The sequence below is a fragment of the Lissotriton vulgaris genome, chromosome 8, assembly GCF_964263255.1.
Source record: "Lissotriton vulgaris chromosome 8, aLisVul1.2, whole genome shotgun sequence".
Classification (NCBI taxonomy): Eukaryota; Metazoa; Chordata; class Amphibia; order Caudata; family Salamandridae; genus Lissotriton; species Lissotriton vulgaris.
In genome coordinates, this window is record NC_141696.1 from 1,530,653,197 (window position 1) to 1,530,668,196 (window position 15,000).

General features: G+C 38.7%; 6 non-coding genes across 6 annotated transcripts; all 6 read right to left on the reverse strand.

The window, feature by feature from the left end:
• Positions 1–752: 752 nt before the first annotated feature.
• TRNAC-GCA (transfer RNA cysteine (anticodon GCA)) lies at positions 753–825 on the reverse strand. Its single transcript has one exon. It is a non-coding gene; the product is annotated as a tRNA-Cys (tRNA).
• A 1,093-nt stretch (positions 826–1,918) lies between these two features.
• On the reverse strand, positions 1,919–1,991 carry TRNAF-GAA (transfer RNA phenylalanine (anticodon GAA)). Its single transcript has one exon. It is a non-coding gene; the product is annotated as a tRNA-Phe (tRNA).
• Positions 1,992–3,081: 1,090 nt separating this feature from the next.
• Positions 3,082–3,154, reverse strand: TRNAF-GAA (transfer RNA phenylalanine (anticodon GAA)). The gene has a single exon. It is a non-coding gene; the product is annotated as a tRNA-Phe (tRNA).
• Positions 3,155–4,831: 1,677 nt separating this feature from the next.
• Positions 4,832–4,904, reverse strand: TRNAF-GAA (transfer RNA phenylalanine (anticodon GAA)). The gene has a single exon. It is a non-coding gene; the product is annotated as a tRNA-Phe (tRNA).
• Positions 4,905–11,559: 6,655 nt separating this feature from the next.
• Positions 11,560–11,632, reverse strand: TRNAC-GCA (transfer RNA cysteine (anticodon GCA)). The gene has a single exon. It is a non-coding gene; the product is annotated as a tRNA-Cys (tRNA).
• Positions 11,633–14,469: 2,837 nt separating this feature from the next.
• On the reverse strand, positions 14,470–14,542 carry TRNAF-GAA (transfer RNA phenylalanine (anticodon GAA)). Its single transcript has one exon. It is a non-coding gene; the product is annotated as a tRNA-Phe (tRNA).
• Between the last annotated feature and the right edge of the window lie 458 nt (positions 14,543–15,000).

The following is a 15,000-nucleotide window of genomic DNA, read 5'->3' on the forward strand; positions in this document are numbered from 1 at the left end:
GCAGACAAGAGTTTACTTTACAATAAAGGACGAAATGGAAAACATTCATAGTCAAACCTGAAGGCAAGATAGGTGGAAGAAAGTTTAAAAGGAGGACAGAAAGCAAAGTCTATGTTGAATTGATCATTTTGTAGATCAGTTGATAAAAATGTTGATAGAGAAAAAAGTACTACAGCTGATTCCAAGACCTATTTTGTTAGAAGCAAGGAACCTCTCAACTGTGCCGAAACCCGGTATTGAACCAGGGACCTTTAGATCTTCAGTCTAACGCTCTCCCAACTGAGCTATTTCAGCCTTCTGATAGCTGTGGTCTTCATACTTTAATTTAAACCATTTAACAAAATAGATGCAGGACCTGGATTTTTAACCTCATATGGTGAGATATGTTTTAAGGAGTCCTATATCATTCCGCAATTAACTGGTGCAATGGGTAAATAGCATTTTTGGGATCCAGATATATTTGGCATGAGTAGGTAAGCAATGTCATCTGACTACTGACATCTGTATTCAAGGGGAGGTGGAAGGTAATGCAGACAAGAGTTTACTTTACAAAAAAGCATGAAATGGGAAATATTCATTGTCAAACCTGAAGGTAAGAGAGGTGGAAGCAAGTTTAGAAGGAGGTCATAAAGCAAAGTCTATGTTAAATTGATTGTGTTGTAGATCAGTTGGAAAAAATGTGATGAATAGAGAAAAAGTACTACAGCTGATTCTAAGACCTATTTTGTTAGAAGCAAGGAACCGCTCAACTGTGCCGAAACCCGGGATTGAACCAGGGACCGTTAGATCTGCAGTCTAACGCTGTCCCAACTGAGCTATTTCGGCCTGCTTATAGCTGTGGTCTTCATACTTTAATTTAAACCATTTAACAAAATAGATGCAGGACCTGGATTTTTAACCTCATATGGTAGAGATATGTTTTAAGGAGACCTGTATCATTCCGCAATTAACTGGTGCAATGGGTAAATAGCATTTTTTGGATCCAGGTTAGGTAGTTGTTTTTTTAACTCTGAATGGACTAGCACTATATTACCCAGATATATTTGGCATGAGTAGGTAAGCAATGTCATCTGACTACTGACATCTGTGTTCAAGGGGAAGTGGAAGGTAATGCAGACAAGAGTTTACTTTACAAAAAAGCATGAAATGGGAAATATTCATTGTCAAACCTGAAGGTAAGAGAGGTGGAAGCAAGTTTAGAAGGAGGACATAAAGCAAAGTCTATGTTAAATTGATTGTGTTGTAGATCAGTTGGAAAAAATTTGATGAATAGAGAAAAAGAACTACAGCTGATCCCAAGACCTATTTTGTTAGAAGCAAGGAACCTCTCAACTGTGCCGAAACCCGGGATTGAACCAGGGACCTTTAGATCTTCAGTCTAATGCTCTCCCAACTGAGCTATTGCGGCCTGCTTATAGCTGTGGTCTTCATACTTTAATTTAAACCATTTAACAAAATAGATGCAGGACCTGGATTTTTAACCTCATATGGTAGAGATATGTTTTAAGGAGTCCTGTATCATTCCGCAATTAACTGGTGCAATGGGCAAATAGCAGTTTTGGGATCCAGGTTAGGTAGTTGTTTTTTTAACTCTGAATGGACTAGCACTATAATACCCAGATATATTTGGCATGAGTAGGTAAGCAATGTCATCTGACTACTGACATCTGTATTCAAGGGGAGGTGGAAGGTAATGCAGACAAGAGTTTACTTTAAAAAAAAGCATGAAATGGGAAATATTCATTGTCAAACCTGAAGGTAAGAGAGGTGGAAGCAAGTTTAGAAGGAGGACATAAAGCAAAGTCTATGTTAAATTGATTGTGTTGTAGATCAGTTGGAAAAAATTTGATGAATAGAGAAAAAGTACTACAGCTGATTCCAAGACCTATTTTGCTAGAAGCAAGGAACCTCTCAACTGTGCCGAAACCCGGGATTGAACCAGGGACCTTTAGATTTTCAGTCTAACGCTCTCCCAACTGAGCTATTTCGGCCTGCTTATAGCTGGGGTCTTCATACTTTAATTTAAACCATTTAACAAAATAGATGCAGGACCTGGATTTTTAACCTCATATGGTAGAGATATGTTTTAAGGAGTCCTGTATCATTCCCCAGTTAACTGGTGCAATGGGTAAATAGCATTTTTGGGATCCAGGTTAGGTAGTTGTTTTTTTAACTCTGAATGGACTAGCACTATATTACCCAGATATATTTGGCATGAGTAGGTAAGCAATGTCATCTGACTACTGACATCTGTGTTCAAGGGGAAGTGGAATGTGATGCAGACAAGAGTTTACTTTACAAAAAAGGACGAAATGGAAACATTCATTGTCAAACCTGAAGGCAAGATAGGTGGTAGAAAGTTTAAAAGGAGGACAGAAAGCAAAGTCTATGTTGAATTGATCATTTTGTAGATCAGTTGATAAAAATGTTGATAGAGAAAAAAGTACTACAGCTGATTCCAAGACCTATTTTGTTAGAAGCAAGGAACCTCTCAACTGTGCCGAAACCCGGGATGGAACCAGGGACCTTTAGATCTTCAGTCTAACGCTCTCCCAACTGAGCTATTGCGGCCTGCTTATAGCTGTGCTCTTCATACTTTAATTTAAACTATTTAACAAAATAGATGCAGGACCTGGATTTTTAACCTCATATGGTAGAGATATGTTTTAAGGAGTCCTGTATCATTCTGCAATTAACTGGTGCAATGGGCAAATAGCAGTTTTGGGATCCAGGTTAGGTAGTTGTTTTTTTAACTCTGAATGGACTAGCACTATATTACCCAGATATATTTGGCATGAGTAGGTAAGCAATGTCATCTGACTACTGACATCTGTATTCAAGGGGAGGTGGAAGGTAATGCAGACAAGAGTTTACTTTACAAAAAAGCATAAAATGGGAAATATTCATTGTCAAACCTGAAGGTAAGAGAGGTGGAAGCAAGTTTAGAAGGAGGACATAAAGCAAAGTCTATGTTAAATTGATTGTGTTGTAGATCAGTTGGAAAAAATTTGATGAATAGAGAAAAAGTACTACAGCTGATTCCAAGACCTATTTTGTTAGAAGCAAGGAACCTCTGAACTGTGCCGAAACCCGGGATTGAACCAGGGACCTTTAGATCTTCAGTCTAACGCTCTCCCAACTGAGCTATTTCGGCCTGCTTATAGCTGTGGTCTTCATACTTTAATTTAAACCATTTAACAAAATAGATGCAGGACCTGGATTTTTAACCTCATATGGTAGAGATATGTTTTCAGGAGTCCTGTATCATTCCGCAATTAACTGGTACAATGGGTAAATAGCATTTTTTGGATCCAGGTTAGGTAGTTGTTTTTTTAACTCTGAATGGGCTAGCACTATATTACCCAGATATATTTGGCATGAGTAGGTAAGCAATGTCATCTGACTACTGACATCTGTGTTCAAGGGGAAGTGGAAGGTAATGCAGACAAGAGTTTACTTTACAAAAAAGCATAAAATGGGAAATATTCATTGTCAAACCTGAAGGTAAGAGAGGTGGAAGCAAGTTTAGAAGGAGTACATAAAGCAAAGTCTATGTTAAATTGATCGTGTTGTAGATCAGTTGGAAAAAATTTGATGAATAGAGAAAAAGTACTACAGCTGATTCCAAGACCTATTTTGTTAGAAGCAAGGAACCTCTCAACTGTGCCGAAACCCGGGATTGAACCAAGGACCTTTAGATCTTCAGTCTAACGCTCTCCCAACTGAGCTATTTCGGCCTTCGGATAGCTGGGGTCTTCATACTTTAATTTGAACCATTTAACAAAATAGATGCAGGACCTGGATTTTTAACCTCATATGGTAGATATATGTTTTAAGGAGTCCTGTATCATTCCCCAGTTAACTGGTGCAATGGGTAAATAGCATTTTTGGGATCCAGGTTAGGTAGTTGTTTTTTTAACTCTGAATGGACTAGCACTATATTACCCAGATATATTTGGCATGAGTAGGTAAGCAATGTCATCTGACTACTGACATCTGTGTTCAAGGGGAAGTGGAATGTGATGCAGACAAGAGTTTACTTTACAAAAAAGGACGAAATGGAAAACATTCATAGTCAAACCTGAAGGCAAGATAGGTGGAAGAAAATTTAAAAGGAGGACAGAAAGCAAAGTCTATGTTGAATTGATCATTTTGTAGATCAGTTGGAAAAAATTTGATGAATAGAGAAAACATACTACAGCTGATTCCAAGACCTATTTTGTTAGAAGCAAGGAACCTCTCAACTGTGCCGAAACCCGGGATTGAACCAGGGACCTTTAGATCTTCAGTCTAACGCTCTCCAAACTGAGCTATTTCGGCCTTCTCATAGCTGTGGTCTTCATACTTTAATTTGAACCATTTAACAAAATAGATGCAGGACCTGGATTTTTAACCTCATATGGTAGAGATATGTTTTAAGGAGTCCTGTATCATTCCCCAGTTAACTGGTGCAATGGGTAAATAGCATTTTTGGGATCCAGGTTAGGTAGTTGTTTTTTTTAACTCTGAATGGACTAGCACTATATTACCTAGATATATTTGGCATGAGTAGGTAAGCAATGTCATCTGACTACTGACATCTGTGTTCAAGAGGAAGTGGAATGTGATGCAGACAAGAGTTTACTTTACAAAAAAGGACGAAATGGGAAACATTCATTGTCAAACCTGAAGGCAAGATAGGTGGAAGCAAGTTTAGAAGGAGGACATAAAGCAAAGTCTATGTTAAATTGATTGTGTTGTAGATCAGTTGGAAACAATTTGATGAATAGAGAAAAAGTACTACAGCTGATTCCAAGACCTTTTTTGTTAGAAGCAAGGAACCTCTCAACTGTGCCGAAACCCGGGATTGAACCAGGGACCTTTAGATCTTCAGTCTAACGCTCTCCCAACTGAGCTATTTCGGCCTGCTTATAGCTGGGGTCTTCATACTTTAATTTAAACCATTTAACAAAATAGATGCAGGACCTGGATTTTTAACCTCATATGGTAGAGATATGTTTTAAGGAGTCCTGTATCATTCCCCAGTTAACTGGTGCAATGGGTAAATAGCATTTTTGGGATCCAGGTTAGGTAGTTGTTTTTTTAACTCTGAATGGACTAGCACTATATTACCTAGATATATTTGGCATGAGTAGGTAAGCAATGTCATCTGACTACTGACATCTGTGTTCAAGGGGAAGTGGAATGTGATGCAGACAAGAGTTTACTTTACAAAAAAGGACGAAATGGGAAACATTCATTGTCAAACCTGAAGGCAAGATAGGTGGAAGAAAGTTTAAAAGGAGGACAGAAAGCAAAGTCTATGTTGAATTGATCATTTTGTAGATCAGTTGATAAAAATGTTGATAGAGAAAAAAGTACTACAGCTGATATCAAGACCTATTTTGTTAGAAGCAAGGAACCTCTCAACTGTGCCGAAACCCAGGATGGAACCAGGGACCTTTAGATCTTCAGTCTAACGCTCTCCCAACTGAGCTATTGCGGCCTGCTTATAGCTGTGGTCTTCATACTTTAATTTAAACTATTTAAAAAAATAGATGCAGGACCTGGATTTTTAACCTCATGTGGTAGAGATATGTTTTAAGGAGTCCTGTATCATTCTGCAATTAACTGGTGCAATGGGCAAATAGCAGTTTTGGGATCCAGGTTAGGTAGTTGTTTTTTTAACTCTGAATGGACTAGCACTATATTACCCAGATATATTTGGCATGAGTAGGTAAGCAATGTCATCTGACTACTGACATCTGTATTCAAGGGGAGGTGGAAGGTAATGCAGACAAGAGTTTACTTTACAAAAAAGCATGAAATGGGAAATATTCATTGTCAAACCTGAAGGTAAGAGAGGTGGAAGCAAGTTTAGAAGGAGGACATAAAGCAAAGTCTATGTTAAATTGATTGTGTTGTAGATCAGTTGGAAAAAATTTGATGAATAGAGAAAAAGTACTACAGCTGATTCCAAGACCTATTTTGTTAGAAGCAAGGAACCTCTCAACTGTGCCGAAACCCTGGATTGAACCAGGGACCTTTAGATCTTCAGTCTAACGCTCTCCCAACTTAGCTATTTCGGCCTTCTGATAGCTGGGGTCTTCATACTTTAATTTGAACCATTTAACAAAATAGATGCAGGACCTGGATTTTTAACCTCATATGGTAGAGATATGTTTTAAGGAGTCCTGTATCATTCCCCAGTTAACTGGTGCAATGGGTAAATAGCATTTTTGGGATCCAGGTTAGGTAGTTGTTTTTTTAACTCTGAATGGACTAGCACTATATTACCCAGATATATTTGGCATGAGTAGGTAAGCAATGTCATCTGACTACTGACATCTGTGTTCAAGGGGAAGTGGAATGTGATGCAGACAAGAGTTTACTTTACAAAAAAGGACGAAATGGAAAACATTCATAGTCAAACCTGAAGGCAAGATAGGTGGAAGAAAGTTTAAAAGGAGGACAGAAAGCAAAGTCTATGTTGAATTGATCATTTTGTAGATCAGTTGATAAAAATGTTGATAGAGAAAAAAGTACTACAGCTGATTCCAAGACCTATTTTGTTAGAAGCAAGGAACCTCTCAACTGTGCCGAAACCCGGGATTGAACCAGGGACCTTTAGATCTTCAGTCTAACGCTCTCCCAACTTAGCTATTTCGGCCTGCTTATAGCTGCGGTCTTCATACTTTAATTTAAACCATTTAACAAAATAGATGCAGGACCTGGATTTTTAACCTCATATGGTGAGATATGTTTTAAGGAGTCCTGTATCATTCCGCAATTAACTGGTGCAATGGGTAAATAGCATTTTTGGGATCCAGGTTAGGTAGTTGTTTTTTAACTCTGAATGGACTAGCACTATATTACCTAGATATATTTGGCATGAGTAGGTAAGCAATGTCATCTGACTACTGACATCTGTGTTCAAGGGGAAGTGGAATGTGATGCAGACAAGAGTTTACTTTACAAAAAAGGACGAAATGGGAAACATTCATTGTCAAACCTGAAGGCAAGATAGGTGGAAGAAAGTTTAAAAAGAGGACAGAAAGCAAAGTCTATGTTGAATTGATCATTTTGTAGATCAGTTGATAAAAATGTTGATAGAGAAAAAAGTACTACAGCTTATTCCAAGACCTATTTTGTTAGAAGCAAGGAACCTCTCAACTGTGCAGAAACCCGGGATTGAACCTGGGACCTTTAGATCTTCAGTCTAACGCTCTCCCAACTGAGCTATTGCGGCCTGCTTATAGCTGTGGTCTTCATACTTTAATTTAAACCATTTAACAAAATAGATGCAGGACCTGGATTTTTAACCTCATATGGTAGAAATATGTTTTAAGGAGTCCTGTATCATTCCGCAATTAACTGGTGCAATGGGCAAATAGCAGTTTTGGGATCCAGGTTAGGTAGTTGTTTTTTGGAAAGGGGCGACCACTCGGTCCCCCCGAACGTATGGCGGAGTACCACGATCCCCCCGGGAAGCCATCTTGGGCGGGAGGCGAGTCTCGGCTGGTATGCCCGAAGCGGCGTAGCCGGGGCGCGCCTGTTCCCGCCCTAGAGTGGGTTGGCCTAGACACTGACGCGGCTGGCCACGCCCTTGGGGCAGGCAGGGGCGGGTTTACGCCCGCCCTGAAGACGGATAAAAGGAGAAGCAAGATCAGAAGGCATCCTAGATGCAGGACCTGGATTTTTAACCTCATATGGTAGAGATATGTTTTAAGGAGTCCTGTATCATTCCCCAGTTAACTGGTGCAATGGGTAAATAGCATTTTTGGGATCCAGGTTAGGTAGTTGTTTTTATAACTCTGAATGGACTAGCACTATATTACCTAGATATATTTGGCATGAGTAGGTAAGCAAGGTCATCTGACTACTGACATCTGTGTTCAAGGGGAAGTGGAATGTGATGCAGACAAGAATTTACTTTACAAAAAAGGACGAAATGGGAAACATTAATTGTCAAACCTGAAGGCAAGATAGGTGGAAGAAAGTTTAAAAGGAGGACAGAAAGCAAAGTCTATGTTGAATTGATCATTTTGTAGATCAGTTGATAAAAATGTTGATAGAGAAAAAAGTACTACAGCTGATTCCAAGACCTATTTTGTTAGAAGCAAGGAACCTCTCAACTGTGCAGAAACCCGGGATTGAACCAGGGACCTTTAGATCTTCAGTCTAACGCTCTCCCAACTGAGCTATTGCGGCCTGCTTATAGCTGTGGTCTTCATACTTTAATTTAAACCATTTAACAAAATAGATGCAGGACCTGGATTTTTAACCTCATATGGTAGAGATATGTTTTAAGGAGTCCTGTATCATTCCGCAATTAACTGGTGCAATGGGCAAATAGCAGTTTTGGGATCCAGGTTAGGTAGTTGTTTTTTTAACTCTGAATGGACTAGCACTATATTAACCCAGATATATTTGGCATGAGTAGGTAAGCAATGTCATCTGACTACTGACATCTGTATTCAAGGGGAGGTGGAAGGTAATGCAGACAAGAGTTTACTTTACAAAAAAGCCGGAAATGGGAAATATTCATAGTCAAACCTGAAGGTAAGAGAGGTGGAAGCAAGTTTAGAAGGAGGACATAAAGCAAAGTCTATGTTAAATTGATTGTGTTGTAGATCAGTTGGAAAAAATTTGATGAATAGAGAAAAAGTACTACAGCTGATTCCAAGACCTATTTTGTTAGAAGCAAGGAACCTCTCAACTGTGCCGAAACCCGTGATTGAACCAGGGACCTTTAGATCTTCAGTCTAACGCTCGCCCAACTGAGCTATTTCAGCCTGCTTATAGCTGTGGTCTTCATACTTTAATTTAAACCATTTAACAAAATAGATGCAGGACCTGGATTTTTAACCTCACATGGTAGAGATATGTTTTAAGGAGTCCTGTATCATTCCCCAGTTAACTGGTGCAATGGGTAAATAGCATTTTTGGGATCCAGGTTAGGTAGTTGTTTTTTTAACTCTGAATGGACTAGCATTATATTACCCAGTTATATTTGGCATGAGTAGGTAAGCAATGTCATCTGACTACTGACATCTGTGTTCAAGGGGAAGTGGAATGTGATGCAGACAAGAGTTTACTTTACAAAAAAGGACGAAATGGGAAACATTCATAGTCAAACCTGAAGGAAAGATAGGTGGAAGAAAGTTTAAAAGGAGGACAGAAAGCAAAGTCTATGTTGAATTGGTCATTTTGTGGATCAGTTGATAAAAATGTTGATAGAGAAAAAAGTACTACAGCTGATTCCAAGACTTATTTTGTGAGAAGCAAGGAACCTCTCAACAGTGCCGAAACCCGGGATTAAACCAGGGACCTTTAGATCTTCAGTCTAACGCTCTCCCAACTGAGCTATTTCTGCCTCCTGCTAGCTGTAGTCTTCATACTTTAATTTAAACCATTTAACAAAATAGATGCAGGACCTGGATTTTTAACCTCATATGGTAGAGATATGTTTTAAGGAGTCATGTATCATTCCGCAATTAACTGGTGCAATGGGCAAATAGCATTTTTGGGATCCAGGTTAGGTAGTTGTTTTTTTAACTCTGAATGGACTAGCACTATATTACCCAGATATATTTGGCATGAGTAGGTAAGCAATGACATCTGACTACTGACATCTGTGTTCAAGGGGAAGTGGAAGGTAATGCAGACAAGAGTTTACTTTACAAAAAAGCATGAAATGGGAAATATTCATTGTCAAACCTGAAGGTAAGAGAGGTGGAAGCAAGTTTAGAAGGAGGACATAAAGCAAAGTCTATGTTAAATTGATTGTGTTGTAGATCAGTTGGAAAAAATTTGATGAATAGAGAAAAAGTACTACAGCTGATTCCAAGACCTATTTTGTTAGAAGCAAGGAACCTCTCAACTGTGCCGAAACCCGGGATTGAACCAGGGACCTTCAGATCTTCAGTCTAACGCTCTCCCAACTGAGCTATTTCGGCCTGCTTATAGCTGAGGTCTTCATACTTTAATTTAAACCATTTAACAAAATAGATGCAGGACCTGGATTTTTAACCTCACATGGTAGAGATATGTTTTAAGGAGTCCTGTATCATTCCGCAATTAACTGGTGCAATGGGTAAATAGCATTTTTTGGATCCAGGTTAGGTAGTTGTTTTTTTAACTCTGAATGGACTAGCACTATATTACCCAGATATATTTGGCATGAGTAGGTAAGCAATGTCATCTGACTACTGACATCTGTGTTCAAGGGGAAGTGGAAGGTAATGCAGACAAGAGTTTACTTTACAAAAAAGCATGAAATGGGAAATATTCATTGTCAAACCTGAAGGTAAGAGAGGTGGAAGCAAGTTTAGAAGGAGGACATAAAGCAAAGTCTATGTTAAAATGATTGTGTTGTAGATCAGTTGGAAAAAATTTAATGAATAGAGAAAAAGAACTACAGCTGATCCCAAGACCTATTTTGTTAGAAGCAAGGAACCTCTCAACTGTGCCGAAACCCGTGATTGAACCAGGGACCTTTAGATCTTCAGTCTAACGCTCGCCCAACTGAGCTATTTCGGCCTGCTTAGAGCTGTGGTCTTCATACTTTAATTTAAACCATTTAACAAAATAGATGCAGGACCTGGATTTTTAACCTCATATGGTAGGTTATGTTTTAAGGAGTCCTGTATCATTCCCCAGTTAACTGGTGCAATGGGTAAATAGCATTTTTGGGATCCAGGTTAGGTAGTTGTTTTTTTAACTCTGAATGGACTAGCACTATATTACCCAGATATATTTGGCATGAGTAGGTAAGCAATGTCATCTGACTACTGACATCTGTGTTCAAGGGGAAGTGGAATGTGATGCAGACAAGAGTTTACTTTACAATAAAGGACGAAATGGAAAACATTCATAGTCAAACCTGAAGGCAAGATAGGTGGAAGAAAGTTTAAAAGGAGGACAGAAAGCAAAGTCTATGTTGAATTGATCATTTTGTAGATCAGTTGATAAAAATGTTGATAGAGAAAAAAGTACTACAGCTGATTCCAAGACCTATTTTGTTAGAAGCAAGGAACCTCTCAACTGTGCCGAAACCCGGTATTGAACCAGGGACCTTTAGATCTTCAGTCTAACGCTCTCCCAACTGAGCTATTTCAGCCTTCTGATAGCTGTGGTCTTCATACTTTAATTTAAACCATTTAACAAAATAGATGCAGGACCTGGATTTTTAACCTCATATGGTGAGATATGTTTTAAGGAGTCCTATATCATTCCGCAATTAACTGGTGCAATGGGTAAATAGCATTTTTGGGATCCAGATATATTTGGCATGAGTAGGTAAGCAATGTCATCTGACTACTGACATCTGTATTCAAGGGGAGGTGGAAGGTAATGCAGACAAGAGTTTACTTTACAAAAAAGCATGAAATGGGAAATATTCATTGTCAAACCTGAAGGTAAGAGAGGTGGAAGCAAGTTTAGAAGGAGGTCATAAAGCAAAGTCTATGTTAAATTGATTGTGTTGTAGATCAGTTGGAAAAAATGTGATGAATAGAGAAAAAGTACTACAGCTGATTCTAAGACCTATTTTGTTAGAAGCAAGGAACCTCTCAACTGTGCCGAAACCCGGGATTGAACCAGGGACCGTTAGATCTGCAGTCTAACGCTGTCCCAACTGAGCTATTTCGGCCTGCTTATAGCTGTGGTCTTCATACTTTAATTTAAACCATTTAACAAAATAGATGCAGGACCTGGATTTTTAACCTCATATGGTAGAGATATGTTTTAAGGAGACCTGTATCATTCCGCAATTAACTGGTGCAATGGGTAAATAGCATTTTTTGGATCCAGGTTAGGTAGGTGTTTTTTTAACTCTGAATGGACTAGCACTATATTACCCAGATATATTTGGCATGAGTAGGTAAGCAATGTCATCTGACTACTGACATCTGTGTTCAAGGGGAAGTGGAAGGTAATGCAGACAAGAGTTTACTTTACAAAAAAGCATGAAATGGGAAATATTCATTGTCAAACCTGAAGGTAAGAGAGGTGGAAGCAAGTTTAGAAGGAGGACATAAAGCAAAGTCTATGTTAAATTGATTGTGTTGTAGATCAGTTGGAAAAAATTTGATGAATAGAGAAAAAGAACTACAGCTGATCCCAAGACCTATTTTGTTAGAAGCAAGGAACCTCTCAACTGTGCCGAAACCCGGGATTGAACCAGGGACCTTTAGATCTTCAGTCTAACGCTCGGCCAACTGAGCTATTTCGGCCTTCTGATAGCTGGGGTCTTCATACTTTAATTTGAACCATTTAACAAAATAGATGCAGGACCTGGATTTTTAACCTCATATGGTAGAGATATGTTTTAAGGAGTCCTGTATCATTCCCCAGTTAACTGGTGCAATGGGTAAATAGCATTTTTGGGATCCGGGTTAGGTAGTTGTTTTTTTAACTCTGAATGGACTAGCACTATATTACCCAGATATATTTGGCATGAGTAGGTAAGCAATGTCATCTGACTACTGACATCTGTGTTCAAGGGGAAGTGGAATGTGATGCAGACAAGAGTTTACTTTACAAAAAAGGACAAAATGGAAAGCATTCATAGTCAAACCTGAAGGCAAGATAGGTGGAAGAAAGTTTAAAAGGAGGACAGAAAGCAAAGTCTATGTTGAATTGATCATTTTGTAGATCAGTTGATACAAATGTTGATAGAGAAAAGAGTACTACAGCTGATTGCAAGACCTATTTTGTTAGAAGCAAGGAACCTCTCAACTGTGCCGAAACCCGGGATTGAACCAGGGACCTTTAGATCTTCAGTCTAACGCTCTCCCAGCTTAGCTATTTTGGCCTGCTTATAGCTGTGGTCTTCATACTTTAATTTAAACCATTTAACAAAATAGATGCAGGACCTGGATTTTTAACCTCATATGGTGAGATATGTTTTAAGGAGTCCTGTATCATTCCGCAATTAACTGGTGCAATGGGTAAATAGCATTTTTGGGATCCAGGTTAGGTAGTTGTTTTTTTAAATCTGAATGGACTAGCACTATATTACCCAAATATATTTGGCATGAGTAGGTAAGCAATGTCATCTGACTACTGACATCTGTGTTCAAGGGGAAGTGGAAGGTAATGCAGACAAGAGTTTACTTTACAAAAAAGCATGAAATGGGAAATATTCATTGTCAAACCTGAAGGTAAGAGAGGTGGAAGCAAGTTTAGAAGGAGTACATAAAGCAAAGTCTATGTTAAATTGATTGTGTTGTAGATCAGTTGGAAAAAATTTGATGAATAGAGAAAAAGTACTACAGCTGATTCCAAGACCTATTTTGTTAGAAGCAAGGAACCTCTCAACTGTGCCGAAACCCGGGATTGAATCAGGGCCCTTTAGATTTTCAGTCTAACGCTCTCCCAACTGAGCTATTTCAGCCTGCTTATAGCTGTGGTCTTCATACTTTAATTTAAACCATTTAACAAAATAGATGCAGGACCTGGATTTTTAACCTCATATGGTAGAGATATGTTTTAAGGAGTCCTGTATCATTCCCCAGTTAACTGGTGCAATGGGTAAATAGCATTTTTGGGATCCAGGTTAGGTAGTTGTTTTTTTAACTCGAAATGGACTAGCACTATATTACCTAGATATATTTGGCATGAGTAGGTAAGCAATGTCATCTGACTACTGACATCTGTGTTCAAGGGGAAGTGGAATGTGATGCAGACAAGAGTTTACTTTACAAAAAAGGACGAAATGGGAAACATTCATTGTCAAACCTGAAGGCAAGATAGGTGGAAGAAAGTTTAAAAGGAGGACAGAAAGCAAAGTCTATAATGAATTGATCATTTTGTAGATTAGTTGATAAAAATGTGGATAGAGAAAAAAGTACTACAGCTGATTCCAAGACCTATTTTGTTAGAAGCAAGGAACCTCTGAACTGTGCCGAAACCCAGGATTGAACCAGGGACCTTTAGATCTTCAGTCTAACGCTCTCCCAACTGAGCTATTGCGGCCTGCTTATAGCTGTGGTCTTCATACTTTAATTTAAACCATTTAACAAAATAGATGCAGGACCTGGATTTTTAACCTCATATGGTAGAGATATGTTTTAAGGAGTCCTGTATCATTCCGCAATTAACTGGTGCAATGGGCAAATAGCAGTTTTGGGATCCAGGTTAGGTAGTTGTTTTTTTAACTCTGAATGGACTAGCACTATATTACCCAGATATATTTGGCATGAGTAGGTAAGCAATGTCATCTGACTACTGACATCTGTATTCAAGGGGAGGTGGAAGGTAATGCAGACAAGAGTTTACTTTACAAAAAAGCATGAAATGGGAAATATTCATCGTCAAACCTGAAGGTAAGAGAGGTGGAAGCAAGTTTAGAAGGAGGACATAAAGCAAAGTCTATGTTAAATTGATTGTGTTGTAGATCAGTTGGAAAAAATTTGATGAATAGAGAAAAAGTACTACAGCTGATTCCAAGACCTATTTTGTTAGAAGCAAGGAACCTCTCAACTGTGCCGAAACCCGGGATTGAACCAGGGACCTTTAGATCTTCAGTCTAACGCTCTCCCAACTGAGCTATTTCGGCCTGCTTATAGCTGGGGTCTTCATACTTTAATTTAAACGATTTAACAAAATAGATGCAGGACCTGGATTTTTACCCTCATATGGTAGAGATATGTTTTAAGGAGTCCTGTATAATTCCCCAGTTAACTGGTGCAATGGGTAAATAGCATTTTTGGGATCCAGGTTAGGTAGTTGTTTTTTTAACTCTGAATGGACTAGCACTATATTACCTAGATATATTTGGCATGAGTAGGTAAGCAATGTCATCTGACTACTGACATCTGTGTTCAAGGGGAAGTGGAATGTGATGCAGACAAGAGTTTACTTTACAAAAAAGGACGAAATGGGAAACATTCATTGTCAAACCTGAAGGCAAGATAGGTGGAAGAAAGTTTAAAAGGAGGACAGAAAGCAAAGTCTATGTTGAATTGATCATTTTGTAGATCAGTTGATAAAAATGTTGATATAGAAAAAAGTACT